This window comes from Anarhichas minor, unplaced genomic scaffold (genome assembly GCF_050575085.1).
Source record: "Anarhichas minor isolate MPS153535 unplaced genomic scaffold, ASM5057508v1 ptg000006l, whole genome shotgun sequence".
Lineage (NCBI taxonomy): Eukaryota > Metazoa > Chordata > Actinopteri > Perciformes > Anarhichadidae > Anarhichas > Anarhichas minor.
This window is the reverse complement of record NW_027466452.1, coordinates 2768291-2786523: the sequence shown is the minus strand read 5'-3', so window position 1 is coordinate 2786523 and position 18233 is coordinate 2768291.

Genomic DNA, 18233 nt, shown 5'->3' with positions numbered 1-18233 from the left:
GTGTGAGAAAGAGGAAGAGAGAGAGATGATGATGAAGGTTGTTGGGTGCAGACAGCTGTTGCACTCTGAGGGATTAAAAACTATATCTGTACCCACAATCCCCTGCTCCAGCATCCGCCACCTCTCCCTCTCTGAACACAGCCTTCTGCTACATAATCACCTCATCCTCCCAAACACTGACAGCTCTCACGCAAGCACACACAAACACACACACACACAGGCCACAGATTGGCAGGACATCAAACACATAACTGTTCCATGAAAATACAAGAGATTTTCTGGATGATATTTATGTGCTCATGCGTGTGTGTGGGAGAACATGACCCCCCCGTCACTGGGATGTACAGATAGCAGGAACCTGTTGACTATTTTGTCCAAAACTGACTGAATTTACAACTTTTTTTCACATTACAGTAAAAATAATGTTACAGATATACTGTACATATAAACGCCTGATTCTAAGTAGGAAACACAGCGATTCTTAGTTTTACTAAAGAAAACATACGTATTAATATCCTGTTCCATATCTGCCAACAGATTCCTCTATAACGTTACACACACTGTGCCTTTAAATCACTCGTTGGTACCACTGAAGAATGAATCTGTTCACATGAGTGGTTCTTGTGTGAGGCCCAATATGATCATGTGGACTGTCTGTCCACACCACTTTCAACTACTGCCAATGTGCCGTTGAGCAAGACAAAAGACCTGCTGACACTGACTGATCGGACATTTGTGAAATACTGAAGACAGAAGTACAAGAAGACGTCAGGGTTCAGGCTGGTCTTGCTCCACGGTGTGATGCATGTTGGTTCTCCAGCTGAGCAACAGTGATGAGTCCCAGTCCAATATAAATGGAGGCTGTGCCTATGATGTAACAGCTGTGATTGGAGAGGTTGGGTTTTGGTGGTCCAGCCTGCTGGAGGGTTCACGCACAGTTGAAGGGATACAGAGGCACTGAGACAGGAGAAGAGGGAGAGAACAACAGGGAGCGTTTGTGCTTTTGTCATCCAAAAATAAATGGCATCAAGAGGAAGAACGAAGTGAAAGTGTAGCCAGGGAGAATCACTAGCACTGAAGCAACTGTGTGTTCAGGAGCAGTCATCGGTTTGTCTGATTCATGAGGGCCGTCTCTTCAGGTAGCTCACTGAACATCACATCTCTTTCATCTGAGCAGCAATACATCTGAGCAGTGGAATACTCATTTTCATTAGGCATCAACTTCAAGTAGGAATATTGTTTTTTTTGGATGTAATTTTGTGCATGTGAACGTAGTTAGTATGAACGTCACCAAAAACTCTGTACTTTAAAGTATTTGTTATCTCCTCTCCTACGTTCTCACTTAAATGTACAGATTGACAGCATTATCACGTGAAAAGCTCAAAAAGGTCATGTGTTATGATCAGAGTGAGAGCTGGAGCTCCACCTCAGTGGGTTCAGACTATATGTACAAGTTTACCCATTCACCTCTAAAAGCAGCTGCACTGCAACTTGAGTGTGAGTGCTGAGCTGTTCCATGTAAACCTGCTGACACTGGACATCAGATGGTATAAGATGAAGCATAATGTGTGTGTGCACTGTAATAAGGTCATACTGGATGAAAAACACTAGAAAAACTACCAAGAGGTGTGATTATTATATATATATGTGTGTATTAGTATCAACACATATTGCGCTGGTGAGTGTTGATTACTGGGAGGTCATTAAGGATGTCCTAAAAAAAATACACACAATTTAAAGATGCACTGATCAATATTTTAATTTTAACAATATATCCCATTTCGAAGCTGGAAGGACAGTTTTATGGTGTTAAAGCATCTGACAGCTAACTGTCACTGCTCTCATCAACATCACCTCTGTCCTCTGTCCTCTAGAGCGGCTGTTTGGAACGACTAGCAACACTCTGATGTGGTCGGACAAAACGTCAAACAAACTAGCTCCAAACGAGCATAAGCCGACCCTTACATATTGGGGTTGGGCGATTGGAAGAATATATCGGCTATCGGTGAATAGTACATCGCCGTTTGGTTGTTTTTGTACCTCCACTCATTAATATCCAATATCCATTTAATGTGTGTGGTTGGATGCTAAAATGACGAACTACTCCTTTTCAGTGTGAATGTGTTTGATGTCTACGATGACAATGGCAGCAGACACAGACGACCAATGAGTGGCCTGATGAAGTTAGGAGCTAACAGTAGACAGCTCAGATGTGTCTGGGAGACCATTAGGGAGCTCACAAATGTCCACTCTGAAAGTTGCGGATGCATCAGTCAGGGATTCTGTCCGATTAGAGGATGGAAATAGTTTATGTGGATGGTTACATGAGAAAATGATCCTTCTCTGTGACTAAGCAGGAAGGACAAAGGAGAAAGCAAATGCACCACCAAGACTGTAACTTAGACTCGTTGCATCTAACGTGTTAACAAAACGCTGTCATGGCTGCCCAGCCAGTCGCCATGGTGACTCAGCTGCTTCTCGCTGTCTCCTTCTTGACGGGCACAAACTCCGACGCACACGCACAGCGTGTCTCTGATGAGCGGCAGTTTAAATTACTGCTGACAACATACTGCGTCGACCTATCCACACACACACACACACGGCGTCGGTACATGAGCGAAAGGTGCAGACAGTGGGCTAACTCAACAGACCGATGACTAACTGTGCAGATCTGTCAAATGTGGCTCTGTGCTGCATTTGTGTCCTGTGCGGTGTTTTCAAAGTGAGAGGGGATCAAAGGAAGGAGACGAGATGAGAGAAAACTCTTCGTGAAGGAGACCAAACACTGGAGGTAAAATGAGAACAGTTCAGGCTCTGCAGTAAATGATACCGCATCGTTTCACCTCTCTACTTCCTCTTATTGTGTTGACATTCAAGCTCCAAATGTCTGAGTCTGATCTTGTGTTTTTATTGGAATGTGGTTAAAGGACAACACAATTTATTTTAGATTGGTAATTTATTCATATGTGGTTCACTGAGTCGCTTGCCTTTATCAAGCTTGTCATGAAATGTTTTTCACAAGAACAAAAAATATATACTTTTAGGAAAAGTATCTATTAGTGATGTAACAGACCGTTGTTGATCTGTGATCTGTACTGATCCCCCTCACAGTTCTTCACGCATGTGAACCTCAGATTAATGACACAGTTTAACATTAACCATCACAGTGTGAAATAAAGTTTCACTGACGATCTTTATTCAGTAAAATATGCCATCAGGACATCATGGATATTTCTAGTCTCTGATCTTTGATAAGGTTTCATTATAAACAACCAGTGTTCAAACTAACAGGAGGAGAGCTAGTAACGTTAGCAGCACCGCTAACAGCTAACCAACCATTATGATGCCTTCAGGCTCTGTTCAGTGAAAACAAGTATTGGGCGAAGGTAAATTATAATGTTATCATGATGTGTTCACATGTAATCTGTAAAATGTAGATTTAGTGAGAAACCTGAATAAATCTAGTTCTATGAAGGAGATGTTTTCACAACATAAATAGATATTAGAGATTAAATATGACCTGTTTACACTAGCTATAAGCAGCTTATAACACATCATTAAAACTACTACAAGACTTGTTTTAAATCGATTAAAATACATTCTTTTATTTCCTTATCATTTGAATTGTGTGTTTTTATGAAGAAAAAAAACGCTTTAATTACTATAATAAAGTAAAAGGATAACATTTATCATTTTTGATGGTTTACAGACTTCAGAGTCGTTGAAATGATTTTTGGGATGGTGGCAAAATAAATAGTCTTGATCCTTGTAGACCAGCTGCTATAATCAAACAATAAAGGGAAGTTAATGGTTTGCTAACTTCTATAGATACATGCAGCCGATACTAATTGCAGATCATTTATGATCCATATTGGCAGATCCATATTCCTTTGTTGTTTGAATTCTAAATGTTATCCTTTTACTTTGTTATAGTCATTTATAGTGCTTTTTACTTCATAAAAATAAACAATTGAAATGATAAGGAAATAAAAGATGTAGTTTTATGAATTAAAACAAATCTTGTCATTAGTAGTTTTAAAGCTCAATTCTCATAACAGCTCATAATTCATCTCTAATATCTATTCGTCAGCCCGAATAAACAGCATGGAGCAGCCACCCTGTGGACCCACCACCTGCAGGGACAAGCATCGGGGTCGGGTGCAATGCAGACCGGGCGGCGGGTCAGGCGGGAGGCCTGGGCGAGCCGATCGCCGGCAGCATAGACTAGCTCTAGGGACGTGGAACGTCACCTCGCTAGCGGGGAAAGAGCCAGAGCTGGTGCAGGAGGTGGAGCGATACCAGCTAGATATAGTTTGACTCACCTCCACATACAGCGCTGGCTCTGGAACCAAGCTCCTGGAGAGGGGTTGGACTTTGTCCTTTTGAGAGGCGCCGGGCGGGAGTGGGGATACTCACGAGCCCCCGGCTGAGCACCGCTGTGTTGGAGTTCTCCCCGGAGAACGAGAGGGTCGCCTCCATGCGCCTACGGGTTGCGGGGAGCAAGGCTCTGACTGTGGTTTGTGCTTATGCACCAAACAGCAGTTCGGAGTATCCGGCCTTCTTGGAGTCGGTGGGAGGGGTCCTGGAAACGGCGCCGCCTACCGACTCCATAGTTCTCCTGGGGGACTTCAACGCTCACGTGGGCAATGATGGAGAAACCTGGCGGGGGGTGATTGGGAGGAACGGCTTGCCCGATCTGAACCCGAATGGCGTCTCGTTATTGGACTTCTGTGCTTGCCAAGGTTTGGCTATAACGAACACCATGTTCGAACATAAGGTGGCTCATAAGTGTACCTGGTACCAGAACACCTTAGGCCGGAGATCAATGATCGACTTTGTAATCGTATCATTTGATTTGCGGCCGTATGTCTTGGACACTCGGGTGAAGAGAGGAGCAGAGCTGTCAACTGATCACCACCTGGTGGTGAGTTGGATCAGATGGCAGGGGAACCGGTTCGAAAGACCCGGCAAGCCCAAACGTGTAGTGAGGGTGAACTGGGAACATCTGGCGGAGGACCCTGTCAGGGAGGTCTTTAACTCCCACCTCCGGAAGAACTTCTCACACATCCCGAGGGAGGTTGGGGACATGGAATCCGAATGGACCATGTTCAAAGCCTCTATTGTGGATGCGGCCGCGAGGAGCTGTGGCCGGAAGGTCATCGGTGCCTGTCGTGGCAGCAACCCTAGAACCCGGTGGTGGACACCAGAGGTGAGGGAAGCCGTCAAAGCTGAAGAAGGAGACCTTCAAGACCTGGGTGGCCCAGGGGTCTCCCGAATGACAGGTACCGGCAGGCCAGAAGGGCTGCAGCTGCGGTGGTCGCGAATGCTAAAACTCGGGCATGGGAGGAGTTCGGGGAGGCCATGGAGAAGGACTTTCGGTTGGCCTCAAGGAGGTTCTGGCAAACCATCCGACGGCTCAGGAAGGGAAAGCAGGGCTTACCCCAGGCTGTTCTCAGCAGGGGGGGGGGGGGGGGGAAACTGCTGACCCGGACAGGGGACATCGTCGGGCGGTGGAAAGAGCACTTTGAGGAACTCCTAAACCCGACCCGACCAAGGAGGCAGCGCCTGAAGATCTAGGGGGAGGCTCACCCATATCCCTTGCAGAGGCCGCTGAGGTAGTTAAAAAGCTCCTTGTGGCAAGGCGCCGGGGGTGCATGAGATCCGCCCTGAGATGCTGAAAGCGCTGGACATAGCTGGGCTGTCCTGGCTGACATGCTCTTCAATGTCGCATGAGGGTCGGGATCAGTGCCCATGTACTGGCAGACCGGGGTGGTGGTTCCCATTTTCAAAAAGGGGGACCGGAGAGTGTGCTCGAATTACCGGGGTATCACACTACTCAGCCTCCCGGGGAAGGCTTATGCCAGGTTGCTGGAAAGGAGGCTCCGACCATTTGTCGAACCTCAGATTCAAGAGGAGCAATGCGGATTCCGTCCCGGCCGTGGAACAGTGGACCAGCTCTTTACCCTCGCAAGACTACTGGAGGGGTTCTGGGAGTTTGCCCAACCAGTCTACATGTGCTTTGTGGACTTGGAGAAGGCTTTCGACCGGGTCCCTCGGGGGTTCTTGTGGGGGGTGCTGTGGGAGTATGGGGTGCCGGACCCATTACAACAGGCGATCCGGTCTCTGTACGACTGCAGTAGGAGCTGTGTCCGCATTCTCGGCAATAAGTCAGACATGTTCCCGGTGGGTGTTGGCCTCCGCCAGGGCTGCCCTTTGTCTCCAGTCCTGTTCGTGACTTTCATGGACAGGATATCTAGGCGCAGCCTGGGGGTGGAGAACGTCAGGTTCGGGGGTCTTGGGATCGCCTCTCTGCTGTTTGCAGATGATGTGGTCCTGTTAGCCTCCTCGGATCGTGACCTCCAGCATTCACTGGGGCGGTTTTCAGCCGAGTGTGAAGCGGCGGGGATGAGAGTAAGCACCTCCAAATCTGAGGCCATGGTGCTCTGCCGGAAACCGGTGGATTGCTCCCTCCAGGTGGGGATGGAGTGCCTACCTCAAGCGAAGGAGTTCAAGTATCTCGGGGTCTTGTTCACGAGTGAGGGTAAGATGGAGCGGGAGATCGACAGACGGATCGGTGCGGCTGCAGCAGTAAAGCAGGCGCTGCACCGGACCGTCTTGGTGAAGAGGGAGCTGAGCCGGAAGGCAAAGCTCTCAATTTACCACTCGGTCTACATTCTTACCCTCACCTATGGTCACAAACTCTGGGTCGTGACCGAAAGGACAAGGTCGCGGCTACAAGCGGCCGAAATGAGCTTCCTCCGTAGGGTGGCCGGGCTCAGCCTTAGAGATAGGGTAAGGAGCTCGGTCATCAGGGGGGAGCTTGGAGTCGAGCCGCTACTCCTTCGCGTCGAAAGGAGTCAGCTGAGGTGGTTCGGGCATCTAATTAGGATGCCTCCTGGACGCCTCCCATTGGAGGTTTTCCAGGCACGTCCAACTGGGAAGAGACCCTGGGGAAGAACCAGAACACGCTGGAGGGATTACATCTCCCAGCTGGCCTGGGAACGCCTCGGGATCCCCCAGAATGAGCTGGAACATGTTGCCGGTGAGAGGGAAGTCTGGGTCAGCCTGCTTGGCCTGTTGCCACCGCGACCCGACCCCGGATAAGCGGAGGAAAATGGATGGATGGATATCTATTGGTTGTTGTGAAAACATCTCCTTCATACTACTGGATTTATTCAAGTTTATCACCAAAACTAGGGCTGGGCGGTATACCAGGTATAAGTTACCATCACCCAAAACTCATTTTCACGGAACAGAGCCTGAACGCATCATAATGTAACTGAATGGATTAGCCGTTAGCGGTGCTGCTAACGTTACTAGCTCTCCTCCTGTTGATTGAAACACTAATTGGTTGTTTATAATGTAACATTATCAGAGACTAGAAATATCAATGATGTCCTGATGGCATATTTTACTGAATTACGATTGTCAGTGAAACTTTATTTCACACTGTGATGGTTAACTGTCATTAATCTGAGGTTCACATGCGTGAAGAAATGTGAGGATCCCCCTCACGGTTACAGTGGTTACACCACTAACATTTACTCAAGTAGCCTACTGTACTTAAAGCACACTTTTGAAGTACTTGTATATTACTTGAGTATTTCTATATTCTGCTTTTTTATATTTCTGCTCCACTACATTTTAGAGGGAAATAACTGAGTGATAAACACTTTAATGCATCAATAACATCCAAAAATATACAGTATTCTGAATGGGCCGCTCAGCACAATGAGTACTGTTACTGTTAGTATTTGAAGTATATTTTGATGAAGTCAGACCTTGAATGCAGGACTGTTCACCGTCTCTCCCAGCTCCTCAGACTGCTAGAGTCTCAGAGAAAAAGCACTTGGCGTGGTTTATTTATGTAAAGGAGAGAGTGGGAGGAGAGACAAAGGACACAAGAAAGGATGCAAAAAGAAGCAGATGGAAGCAGCTCAAGGCTGTATGTGTCCTTTGGAAAGGAAACGTAATAAGTCAGTGTCCTTTGCTCAGCGTTTCCTTGGGCAAGACCTACAATTTAAAATGTAACACAAGGCGGACTTTATTCTGAGGCATGTATCACTGGTGGTGAGTCCAACCTCAAGCCCCGTATTTGGACTTTCTGAATTTGTGGAACACCGACTTCAAACTGAGTTGGTTCAACAATTTTCACATAAATAGTTACTAATAGTAAGCAGACATTTGCAATGCCCTCAATCTAGTTTACTTATACTGTATATATACTATACTACTGTATACTGTATACTTTCCCCAGTGCATGTACCCACATAACTATAAAACCAAATAAAAATATTACAATGAAACCTTGTTTATCAACATCATGTTTTTGCCATACAGTGTCCAGACAGCTGACAGCTCTAAATCTGTCCATTGAGTTGATTAGTTGTATAAATGTGCAAGTAATGTGCTTGTAATTGTTTTGCCAAACTTTGCAGGAAAGCTATGACTGGAATTTAACAGTGTAGACCAGAGGTCACTAATAGGCGGGTCGTGAACTGATAAATTATTGAGAATTATTACATTTTGACTGGTTTAGCGGGCCAAGGACCATGAGGCTACTCAGCCAACCAAATCTGTGCAGTGTGCCCGGAGTCAGTGAGTGAGAAATACTGGCGTGGCTTTTTCTAAAGAGAGAAAAGTAGACAACATAAAAACAAAGCTTTTAAAAATAATGGACTTGCAAATGTTCAAAACGTTTCATGTGTTCCAAACCTGGAGCCGTTATTGAAGGCAGCAATGTGGAGCACCACCATGAGACAAAGCACACATCTTCTGAACAAACATAACTGCTCATATCTGAGGGCACAGAAAATAAACGATCTAACTTCAATATGACTATATTTGTTTTAATCAATAAAAATACATTCTTTCATTTCCTTATCATTTGAATAGTGTGTTTTTAGGGAGAAAAGAAATACTATAAATTGCTGTAACAAAGTAAAAGTATAACATTTAGAATTTTTGATGGTTTACTGACTTCAGAGTCGTTGAAATGATTTTTGAGACGGTAGCAATAAAGATAAACCGTCTGGATCCTTGTAGACCAGCTGTAAAATCAAACAATAAAGGGATCTGTATCTGACAACATGGATCATCAATGATTGGCAAGTAGTATCAGCGGCAACAAAATGTGATCAGGGATCTCTAAAAGTTAGATTAGTGAGCTTTTAACTTTTGTGCCGATCCGATCTGTGAGCTTTATGATCCGTTGCACCACTATAAAACAATTATCGACTCATCTTGATGACATTTTTTATTTCTACATGTCTGTTTTTTTCTCACTGGGACTATTTCTAAAACAGCATATTTGTGAGGATTGAGAATTAAAAAGCAGATCAATTTAATTCCATTATCTTTTATTAATTAAATATTAGTAAAAAAATTGAAGAGATATGTAAACTGCCGGGTTACATTTCCCAGCATTGCCAAGAGAACAGCATCGTCGTAGTAAAAACACAAACTTCAGTATGCTCTAAATCACTTGACATAAAAGCTTATTCATTCATCAAGCTTAAATCATATCGACTTATCCTTCAACCAAATCCTCCTGTTATGGACAATGAGCATTCTGTACCAGCTCTCATACAAGAATAACGCTTTCTCTAGAACATGTGCTAAAACTACAGTAATAAAGCGCACGGTGACACTAGATCCTGTAGCAATGGATGTCCATGCATCGCATGTTACTTCCTCAGTGATTCCATGACTTTAGCTTTATTTTTGTTATCGCTGTGTCCATATGTTGTTGAATGTTGTATCTCGGTAGAAAGTGTCCAACAGAGGGCCAAAGTTCTGGTTCTCAATGACTGAGTAGGGGCAGCAGTAGGTGTAGCAATGCAGCACACATTAAGAGGAGTAAAGGTAATGAGTAAAGGTATCACTTTTGCATGCATATACTCTGGAGGTTTTTAAAAAACTGCATATTTAGGCTCTTGCTAAAACTAGCTTGTTCCCTATATTGCGCTTCATTGTATCACACCAAGTGTGTTTTTGTGGCGTCTACGATGGAAATTGTATACACTGTGTATACACTGTGGCTAAGTGGATTTCAATCAAAGGGTCGGCGGTTCAATCTCCGGCTCTGCTAGTCTCATGTCGATGTGTCCTTGAGCAAGACACTTAACCCCAAAATTGCTCCCGTAGCTGTGCCTACGGTGTAGAAATGTCATAGACTCTGAATTGTAAGTCGCTTTGGATAAAAGCGTCTGCTAAATGACTGTAATGTAATGTAATGTAATGGGCCCAAATAATGAAAGTTGCAATCTACTTCGGGATTCACTTCGCCCTTTCCGAGTCGGGTGGAAGAAGAACAAGAACAAGCAAAATGCTTTCAATACATTAGCTTTTAACCCAGGGGGCGCCGGTCAGATTGTATCCATATTAGTATTAGCTAGTATTTAGCCTAGCTTAGAAAGTAAACAAGACACACAAAAATAATCTTTCAAACACAAAAGAATAGTAACTGTGACTTCTACTCTGGACCCAAAGCTTAAGTGGTGAACCCTTGCTGCTGTCCTGTGCACAGCGTCCATGTTTTAATGCAGTACAGACAGCCGATGGACGGGGGACATTTTGTACTTATCCTCCCCTCACTCTGCCGTCTGAAGCCAGGTCTGATCTGAATCCCAGCGACTGCTACCGCTTGTTTCATATCACAAACACGCGCTGATGGAAGCTGGATGGAGGACGGCTTCACTCTACCATATGATGTCAGGTCTGATCGGATTCTCCGCCCGTTCCCTCAGCAGGAGAGAACGACCTTTGCTGTTTCCCCTGAACTCTCTGTTTGATCGGCTCACTGCATCGCTAGTTTACAGTCAGGGCTACCTTTAAAGATGGTACTGCTCTCTTTGTTTCGTATTTATTGGTTTAATTGCTTTCAAACAGAACAAACATATCAATAATGAATGCTACTATTTACTTCACTCCTACCAGTCATACAGGGTTTATAGAAAGCCGAAGTGAAACCAGAACCCTCTGTTCCAGAAGAAAACCTCATTCAACGTCACATTAACATTTGCAAACTGCAGATATCGCTGTATCCTGTCCAGGACGGCCGATGAGTAACAAGAAATTGCAGCACAGAAAAAAGTGAATTTACTGTCAATGGTCTCGCATAGTTTGTCCAACAGAGAGCGCTCACAATTAGAGTTTTACACTGCAAAATGTCCCGCTCAGTAAGCATCTTGAGCAGGTTGTTATTTTTGAAAAGTGCTTTGTATCAAACTTGTTTGTAAGTTGTGCGTTGCTTGGTATGTTATGTGTATCGTTATCTCATTTTTATATCTGCCAAATATCTATGTCAGCATGTGCCTCAAAGATAGACATCCCTTTAGACGGTGATCGCACATTTAAAAACGTTTTTACTATTGTTCTTTCCTTCATTTAATGATTCTTATATATTTCTGGTTTAGTGGCCTTCAACAAACACCAGTTCCCACAAACCTAGGACCTCAGTGGGTTAAGTGTTACCAGCTTGACAGATGAGGCCTATCGCCCCCTACGGTGTATAGGTGTTCATTTTCTCTCTGCCATGTCTCTGGCAGCAACCTCCGGTTCTAAAAAGTGAAGCCAATGAGGGAAGTGCCTTAACTTGCAATCTGTCTAATGGCCATCAGGGGGCGACTCCTCTGGTTGCAAAAAGAAGTCAGATTGTATAGAAGTCTATGAGAAAATGACTACTTCTCACTTTATGACATGAGTTTATGGTCTCACTCTCTAGTTTCAAGTCTTCTTCAATACAGCATGATGTTCATTTTGTAAATTATGGTCTATTTAGAGTCAAACAGATCATAAAGCAGGGTATGCTTTAGGGCGGGGCTACCTTGTGGTTGACAGGTCGCTACCACAGTGTTGTCCCGTCTGGGAGTTGTCCTTGTTTTCGTTCATAAAAAAGATAATTGTAACATTGTGGTCGCCTCAAAATGTCTAACACAGCATTTAGTTGTACTTCACTCCACCTTCTTGTGTCAAAAACCAAGATGGGGACGGCTAAAATGCCAAACTCAAGGCTTCAAAACTAGAGTCCACAAACCAATGGGTGACGTCACAGTGACTACATCCACTTATTATATACATTTTTGGGCCGTCCCGTCATTTTAACTGCACAACATTTGGAGAGCATCGATTAAAGGAAAGTGATAGTCACAGAGGCATGCAATTCCAAGGAAGCGGACAATTAGGAACCAGGTCTCAACAGGAACCAAATCACGATTCCAATCCTTAATAGAGCTTCTGTTAGCCCGGATGTCATGTCATAGATTTGGTACTGTATACAAGTCTCTCCTTGATTATAAGACTGATTATAAGATCTTTTAGTTGATTCTTCACACAAAGAAAAATTTACAAGCTTGGCAAAGGAAACATAAAAAACTATATTCAGAACCATTTTCTAATCTATTTTTAGCAAATTAAGGGCCACATAATAACTGATGTTTACTTACAGAGAGTAAGTAAACATCAACGGCTCTGGTCCCAAGTGTACTTCAGCGTACTGTGTCTATTTAAAGCCCAAACCTGGAGCCCGGCTGTCCCAGATACAGCTTTGTTGTTTGGATTGAGTCAGTGCACAGGTTCCTGGTAATGCTACGCTTTGTCTCCAGAATGATCCGTGTGGTAGTGAGTGAACTCTGATTCTTTTTTTACCCAGGCAAGATCACCATGGCAACCACAACAACTGAAGCAGGAGCGTGTTTGAGTTCAGCTCTCTGTAAAAAAAATGAAGTCGCCATTCAACAAGAGCGCTGTCTACAAACGCATTGAGGGAGAACACTACAGACAGAACGTGTCCTCTCCCAGTTACCAGGACCATGGAGTGGACTTCAGGACTTCACAGTGTTCTAATGCTGCTTTCATTTGTCCTCCAGTGATGATTAACTCTATCAGACACAGTAAACGTTCGGAAGGATTTCCGTGAATTCCCGTGGGATTCCCGTGAATCCCACTGTGGCAATAAAAATGGCTTCTAACAGATAGCTCATAGCATACATAATCCTTCAAGGTCATCAATAATGAATACAAACTACTACCCCACATTAAGTGTACCGAACATCTTGCAACACACTGCACCCATATTCTCATCAGCACAGCGTGAGACCAGCATCACAATGTTCATAGACTCAAAGGAAAATGACAATATTGCATCAATGAAAAGTTGTGTCTTCATCAGCAGACTGTTATCTTGGCACTGACTCTAGTGTTGTCCCACATTCTCATTTCCAAAGCATCTAGGTCTAGAGATAATATCTATTCTATTGGTAGTAGAAAGGATAACGGGCCCAGTAGTAGGCCAATAAAGGGCTGTTTGAGCTAAAATACATTTACACTTTATAAACATCTGCTGTATAAGATACCAAGAATGCATACACATATGGCTAATTAATTTTAAGATTGAAGCTTTAAAGCTGCATTAAATGATTTTTTTAGCCACTTGAGGGCAGTAGAATAAACTGAAAGCACAACATCTGACATACTATCAACATACAAAGTTATTAAAGTCCCAGTGACACAGAAGTCAGAGCGTCTTTCTCTTGCAACCTCTTTCTTTTACAGTGGTGTGTTTTCCCCCGCTCAGCGGGTCAGTGACGGTTGCTCTCCGGCGCTCGCCGGGCACATTTCCTGTGACCGGCTCTAGGGTCGGCTTGGGAAGGCCGGATCTATACATGAAATGGCCTTTTCCTCTGGGGGTGATGTGTAATGTGTTAAAATGACATGCTGCCACCACAGAAACAATTTACGTGCAAACAATTAATGTTCAGGCAACAGAGCTCCTTGGTTAGGTTTAGGAAAGAAAAGATCACGTTTCGGGTTTAAATAACTTCTGCATTCTGAGTAATTTCAAATAAATCAGCGTTGACTTTTTGGTTTTACATGGGACATGAACGCCGGGTGAAGTCTTGTTTGACCCGTCCATCCACCTGTTCTACCTGGTCGCATTACGTGCCACCACCCTGGTCATGTCACTGTCTTGTTGACTTACTAACTGACTGGAGCGCCGACACATTTCCTGTAAAAGTAGCTGATTATAATGTTGTAAAATGAATTATACCGTGACTGACCGGTTGGATGAGTGGTTGATGTCTGTGTCACTGGTGACCTCAGTGACTCAATGGCTGACTGCCCTGGTGAGTGGACTGAATATGCTGACCATACCTGGTTGGCTGGACCGCTAGCCTGACTTCCTGCCTGCTTGGCTGGTAATCTGGGAGGGATTGCATGTAATCCCACCAATCTCTAAAGCGAAAATCATGGCATCATCATTACAACAGCCATGCATTAGAACATCTCTGATAATCCGTCCAACTTCCTGCTTGTAGTCTCAGGCAAACATCAGCCTGGTGCTCTATACAATACTCAGAGCATTAATATAGCAGCAAACAACGATTTGCTATGTAAAGATGTAGTAATGTCTACTTTAGGGCAGGGCGATATGGAGAAAATCAAATATCACAATATATTTGAGCAAATACCTCAATATCAATATTGCAATGATATTGTCGTGTTGTACATTGGTGCTTTTACAAAATATTTACACAATGCGATTTTTGATAAATAATCATCAGTAATGTGGATATAATGACTAAGTGTGTAAATGCAAATAATAGTTCAGCTAGAATAGTCTGGTAATTTCAAAATATGACATCACTTTACCGTAATGCAGCCTTTACAGTATATCCAGGAAAAGACAACACCTCTGTCATATCGCGATATCCAAAATCTGAGACATCAATATAATATTGATATATTGCCCAGCCCCATCTACCTGAGCTCTGCACTGCGATGATTACGATGATCGTTATCCGTCAATATTCAGTCAAATTGTGATCAGGACGACGGCATTCATGCTTTTATAGTCTCTGATCTCTGATAATGTTACATTGTAAACAACCAATCCGTGTCTAAATCCACATGAGCGCTAGTAACGTTAGCAGCACCGCTATTGAAGGTTCACTTCAGTTACATTATGATGCGTTCAGGATCTGTTCAGTGAAAATGAGAAGTGGGCAAAGATAAATTATAACGTTATCATTACGTGTTCACATGTAATCTTGTAAAATGTAGTGTTTGTAAGAAACTTTTAAAAATCCAGTTGTTTGAAGGAGATGTTTTCAGATATTAGAGATGAATTATGAGCCGTTTACTCTAAGCACCTTATAATACATCATTAAAACAAGATTTGTTTTAATCAATAGAAATACAATATTGTATTTCTTGTATTCTTATCTTATCAATTGAATTGTTTGTTTTATAATAAATGACTATAACAAAGTAAAAGCATAACATTTAGAATGTATTTCTATGGTTATTTGATGGTTTAACAGACTTCAGAGTCGTTGAAATGATTTTTCGGACGGTGGCAAATTAAATAGTCTGGATCCTTGAAGACCAGCTGTATAATCAAACAATAAAGGGATCTGTATCTGACAACATGGATCATCAATGATTGGCAATTAGTATCGGCGGCAACAAAATGTGATCAGGTATCTCTAAAAGTTAGATTTGCTACCTTTTTTCTTTTGTGCTGATCTGTGATCCGATCCGTGACTGAGCCGTGATCTGATACAAACCGTGAGCTTTATGATCCGTTGCACCACTATTTACAAGCATAACCCAATACTGGGTGTCATCGCAAATACTGAAGCATTTCTAGCACGGTTACCATTATGATAACACAATGCAACTAGCATTTATTTTTATTCCTTCTTACTCATTCTAATAGTATTGTAAAATATTGTCTCCTCTTGCATCTTGCTATGTTGATGATAAAGGAAAGGAATTATTTTTCTTATTCTGCATGCATTGTAAGTCCCTCTGCATATCTGAACCTGCCACTGCAGATTCATTTATGGAAATTCTTTGTTCCCAAGTTCATTTATTACCACATCATTCTGTTGATAATACATCTCCCTCTCTCTTTCTTCTTCCGGCCTCTGTGTGTCATTTCTATTCTTGGCTGTGTGTCTTTCTGACACACCTGTCTATCACTATCTGTCACAAAGATATCTCCCATAAAATACATCGTGTTTGAGAGGGACTGCTGATCAAATCTGAGCAAGGAAGGGGGGAAACTCCCCAAGTTGAATGTTCGAGTGTTTGTTGGAAATTATAAGCAACTATAATCTCTAGACTAAAAGATACAATTATTTCCCCACACAACAAAGCACTGGGACCGACAGGCCTTTCTCAAAGCAGACATTTTGACTTGTCACAGTAGGCAGAGCACAAGTGTTACTAATTACACTAACGAAGGCTCCATTCCATTAAAGAGTCCCAGTCAGAGTGACAGAGTTGCACGTTACCAAGGGACCTGAAATCCAAGCAGCTGAATGGAATTCAGCCGTCATTCATTTCATCATGTACAGCTGTGCTTTGGCTACTGTGACAAGTCAAAATGTTTTCCGTGAACAGGGCCTATCACAGTGAGTTCAGCCTCTTGCTCAAGGACACTTGGACGTGCGGTAGGAGTAGCTGGGGATATGAACTGACAACCCTACTATTAGTAGCCAACATGTTCCACTACCTGCTACCATCTCCCCAAGAATATATTAACAGAAGTTACGAATGAATAGAAAGAATATTTCACCCAGGAGCTGTTCGTGTCCCATGTGAACCAAGTACTTTTCTTGCATTTTTGTTTTGTGTTGTTTCAATTTTGTAGCCATTTCAAACCAAACCAGGATGTTTTTTTTACCAAAGAGGATTGTTACCTAAACCTAACTCGGTAGTTTTGTAGTGTTAATTGTTGTTCTGTATCGAATTACAACATTAACCCCCTGTTTCAAACTGTAACCGCCTGTAACCTGGGAGAAAATACGTTTCCATCAGGACATAACTGAGAGAGCCGAGAAGAGTTTCCTAATTCTGTAGAAGACAAGGTGAGAGACTATGTCTCATCGTAAATTTGATTTCCAAACGTCTAGTAGCGATTATGAAAAATAAATAACTTAAACTCAAGAGGATTTTTGAATGTATACAGTGTGACATATGGGTGACAGAAGCAGAGACAGCGGCAACACAAATAGACACACAAAGACCGACTGTCGGACCTCTTCAACCACGACAGGAGCCACCAGCAGATCCATCAACACCAAGCATTGTCCTCTGACCCACAAATTTCAAACTCTCCAAAGATATCATAACGTGTCAGAATAAAATGACTGTATAAGATGAGGCACAACACTCCAGAATATTTTTTTTTGTAACAGTGCAGCCATGTTTCTTAGGTTTAAACTTCACACAGCTTGAGTAGTAAATAGAGATGTACCAATCTGACTTTTTCAGTCTTGATACCGATCCCTGTGCTTTGGGTATCGGCTGATACCAGTGTTTGAATAATAAGACATATGCCTCACTGTGTGGAAGTGACTGGGGTACATGTGTAAGGCAGCATCAGGGTGACTTAAACACTGCTTTGCTAACTTTGTAAAACAAAATGTAACAGATAAAGACAAAATAACAAATGCTTAGTCATTATGAAATATAATAAATTGTACATTGTAAGTTGTAATTGGTAAAAACAATCTTCAAGATGAACAGGAATAACAATTCAAGTGATTTATAATGCCTCAATATAAACAGGAATTGAAATACTAGTTTGTATAAAAACATAGAACTGAATTGAATAGATCGGCCTATTGTCAACGATACCCGATCCAGCTATTTGAGTCAGTATCGGCCCCGATATCGGTATCGGTGCATCCCTATTCATAGAGTCTTGCAACAAGCAGCCACAGACCAGACACTGCATGTCTACTCAAACTCTAGCGCCACTTCTACTGTGAGGGGAGAATTAAGACGTCCCCACACCAACAGCAGACCCGCGGCGCGTCCGTGCATGTGGCATCCAATCTATTAATGAGTTTACGTTGCATTCATCATCCTCAAAACACCGCGCACTGAATTTCACAAGTGAAACCGACAAAAATGAGCAAAATCAGAAGCAGCCGGAGAGAGAAAGACATGAGCATTGATCGAACAATGCGCACTAATCCACACTGAGACAGAGGATGCAGTGTGTGTGTTTGTGTGGGGGGGGAGGGGGCGGTATTATTGTATAATGGCAGGCTTACTCCCTGTAGAACATCACAGACTCTTCCATAAACTGGTGCAAGGCTGTGTAACATCAGGAGAAAAAAAGGCCTTTAAAAAACAAGAAGGCCCTGACTGCTCTGGAGCTGCACCTGCTGCCTGTGAGAAAACTACCCTCCTGTAGTAGATGTTATAGAGCACAA